Raw genomic sequence first — 4,195 nt, 5'->3', positions numbered from 1 at the left:
CATTTCAAACGGGCTGGATCCGGCCCGCGGGCCGTAGTTTGCCCACAGCTGGTCCAAGGTGTACTCTAGGACGTGAAATGGACCAAGGCTAAATTCACTGTAATGAACAAGATTTCAATGCAAAAGAACTAGTGACAGTTAGTGGGACAATCAAGACTTATAGTACATACATGTTCATCATGGGGCGTTTTATGTCTCCTACCTCCCCCAAAACGTGGTGAGAAAAACAATATCTGTAAAAGCAGAACAATGATGGGCATCTCAGTTAAGAAATCCATCCTTAACTGGTACACATTTTGGCAAATCTGAAGGACTTCGCATCCAAAGAAATGACCATTTTCTGTTTGCCCAGAATTGACATTTAGGCCTGGAATAGATGTGCCTCACTACCATAAAATAAAAGCCACACTTAATGTCAGAATGAAACTAAAATTTTTATTTAATCTTTTAAAAAAACATATTTTTATTGATTTCAGAGAGGAAGGGAGAGGGAGAGAGATGGAAACATCAATGATGAGAGAGAATCATTGATTGGCTGCCTCCTGTACACTCCCTACTGGGGATCAAGGCTGCAACCCAGGCATGTGCCCTTGACTGGAGGTGAACCTGGGACCCATCAGTCCGGAGGCCGACGCTCTATCCACTGAGCCAAATTGGCTAGGGCGAAACTAAACATTTTAAACTTTAAACCTTCTCTGGATTCTGGTGAAGCCAATGCTGCAACTTGAAGGATCACCCTTTGCATAGCAAGGAATTAAGGGACAGTTGGGTTCAAAGATGCTACAGTTTGCAATGAACCAGGAACCAGTCAAATATCCTGGAAATAGCAATGATCTCACTGTTAAAAGAGCCAAATGTAAATCCTAGTGTCTTTATTTTTCAGTTAGACTTGGGCATAGGTAGGTAAGCGAGTTTTGGAAAACTATGAAGGGCTAATAATTGAAGGCATAAAAAAGAAATAAAGTCAAGTCAGATCTGTATGTTTTTCTACCATGTGACACATGATCATATCATATATTCATAAAGTTTTCCCAATTACAAAGCACTTTTCAATGCACTGCCTCCCCATAGACCTTCCTCAGATGGGATCTTGCAAGAGTGCAAAGAGATAATTCACATGAAGCCCGCGGAGGGTGCCTGGGCATCAGAGCAAGCGTGCAATGAGAGGCAGCTGTTGTTACAATTGGATCTTCTGACAATCCTGTGCACTAGAGGTTGCCGTCTCCACGTGGCCAGATTTTGAAAAATTGGGGTCCAAGAGAAATAAGTGGGTGTCCAAGGTCACAGAGCCAGAACTTGAGCTCATGCATGCTTTCTCCTCTTTCAGTTCATGTTCCTAGACACCATTCACAATAAACACGAACATATCGTAGAGGTTTTTCCCCATTAAAGAATATAACAAAGCGAGAGCCCAAGTCAGATGCCTCACCATTGGCTTTCTCAGCCTTCTGGCCGTGTAATTCATGGACCCCAAGTGCTGTGTCCATGCATTTGAGCTAAAGGGAAAGTCAAATCCATGAACGTGACTAGTAAAATGTTTTGGTTAATGGATTCTACTAGACATTCTAATTTAGATGTATTCCCGGTTCCATATTATACTCTTATTAAGTACAAAAAAGTTTACCAAACCGTTCTCAGCCTCAGAGGCCCACATCTCTGTCCAAGAGTATAGAGGGTTTTTATCTGTTTCTCCAGCTCTATTGAGATGTCATTAACATACAATGTAGTGTAAGTGTAAGGTGTGAGCAGAAGTTCTTAACCTTCTGTTTGCATAAGAATGCCCCGGTGAGTTGTAAAAAGTCCTGAGGCTCAGATTCCATAACAGTCTAATTAAACGAGAATGCCCTGTAAGAGTTATTCCTCTTCTACTCCATCCTCCGTGAGAAAGTGTGAAGCTGGAACTCAAAGCCAGGTCCTCTGACTCCAAGTACAGTGCTCTTTCTGCTGCCACATGTCAACCCTCGCAGTCTACAGAAGGGAGGCCACAGTTTCACCCGGACACAAGTTACAAAAAATGATAAAAGATGGAAGAGGTCAAAGAAGTGGACTGGCAGGAAAATGTAAAGTTTAGGAGACAGGTTGAGGAGGAGTCAAGCTAGAGAGAAAGCATCAAGTGCATGGAATGGTTCGCTTTTCCAGACGTGGGGAAAAGTATGGCAGCATAAGGCACCCCCTAGACCAGACACCGAAGAAGAGCTGGTCCCTACAGAGTCACACTGTTTGACTACCCCGTATCTCTGTGGAAGCTGAGGAGTGGAATTAATCAGCCTGGCAGGCGGCTCTCGGGTAAAACTTCCGAGATGATAATTACTGCTGGACAGAGATGTGTGCCTCTGAGGCTGAGAACAGTTTGGTAAATTTTTTGTACTCAGCAAGAGTGTAATATGGAACAGAGAATAAATCTAAATTAGAATGTCTAGTAGAATCCATTAACCAAACATTTTACTAGCCACGCTAATGGATATCCCCTGAGCTCCAAATTCACCTCTGAGAAAGTGACATGTCCCTAATGTGAAGTAATCTGAGAAGTGGAGATCAGATTCTCTAGCTAATCATAAACTGGTGGAGGCCCCTTTTCATTATCTTCCAGGGACAATTCACCCAGCCCTCTCCTTATCCCTCCCGCCCAAACACAACAGGCCCTGTGGCTCATGGGCAGTGGGGTCGGAACCACTGCCTGGAGATTCGTTACCAGGAAGCCCAGGTCAACTGCCAAGGCAATTGTGGCGATTCCGAGGCAAATCTTCCAGCTGTCCTGGCCACTGATGCTGGCACAATTATCACCTCCCCTCAGGGCTTACATTGGAGGCGAATCTCCTTCCCCAGTGTAATTCCTCCAGATTTGGTAGCAAGTTCTCAAATTTGTCTCAAGTAGGTAGAGTACAAGTTCTGTTCCTGTTTAACTATATTTCTTTCTTGATCTTTGCAAAACCCCAAGAAGAAACACCACTCTGTAAACTCATGGATGTTTTCTTGACCCTTGCCCGACCTTGGATGGGGGGGCCCTTTTTCTGGTTGGTGTCCAGCTCCAGCTTGGGCTTCTGGCATCTGTATGTTTCTCTGTCCTGGGTTAACCATTGCCTTTCATGTAGAATGCTGCCCTGTATAGAATCGGCCCAGAAATCTTTAAAAAAAAGAAAGATGGGCACAGCATTCCCCACTTTGGGGGGGGGGGGGGGGTAAAGAGAAGAAGCACAAAAGTGTTAGGCAGACAACAATGGATCCTGTCAATTAGACTAGGTGAAGCTAAAGCGAAAGAATGCTTTGCCGAGGAAGATGGAACATGGGGAGGGAGAGGAACGAGCTGGAGGAGTGCGCGTACAATGGGAGTGACACCGATTGTGCTGCAAGACCTCTGAAAGCACAGTGCAGATCCGCAGATCCGAGCAGAGCCTTGAATAAGAGCAAGGACACAAAGCCTGGCCTGCTCACCCCAGGATGGCAAATAACCAGAATTCTGAGGGAAACCTTCTACTTAAATCGAGTAGGAATCCAGATTGGGTGCCCTTCCGGAGCAATCCTGATCTAATAGGATCACAAGTGGCAAAAAAAGGAGTCAATGACTGTTTTAAATGCCCGAATAATACAGCGTTATTTACAATAGCCAAGATTTGGAAGCAGTCCAAATGTCCAGCAGTTAGATGAGTGGGTAATGCAGCTGTGGTACATTCACACAATGGAATACAACTCGCCCATAAAAAAATTAAAAAAGAAGAAATTTTTACCCTTTGCGACAGCAGGGATGGACCTGGAGAGCATTATGCTAAGTGAAAGAAGCCAGTACGAAAAAGACAAGTACCATATGATCTCACTCATATGTGGGATTCAATGAACAAACTGAACTAACAAGCAAAATAGAGACAGATCCATAGATATAGAGAGCAGGCAGACAGCTCTGGTGTTAGGGGGTGGAGGTGGTGGGGGATGGAGGGATTGAGCAAAAAAAGAAAAAAAGAGAGAACTCATGGGTATGGACAACAGTGTGGTGATTTCAGGGGAGGGAAAGGGGCAGTTGAAGAGAGCGTAGGGGAAAGTAAAATAAAAATAAGATAAAATGAAAGGATAAATCTCACTTCATTAGCCACCTTTTAAAAGAAGCCTGAATAATAGAAGAAGAGGAAAATTAGCATGCCTAAAGCACACGCTTCTTTTAATAGGGCAAGATGGGAAATAGAGGCTTGGAGGACATAGCTTC

Source organism: Myotis brandtii, unplaced genomic scaffold (assembly GCF_000412655.1).
Source record: "Myotis brandtii unplaced genomic scaffold, ASM41265v1 scaffold520, whole genome shotgun sequence".
Taxonomy (NCBI): Eukaryota; Metazoa; Chordata; class Mammalia; order Chiroptera; family Vespertilionidae; genus Myotis; species Myotis brandtii.
The sequence above is the reverse complement of the archived record's forward strand: the minus strand, read 5'-3'. Positions refer to the sequence as shown.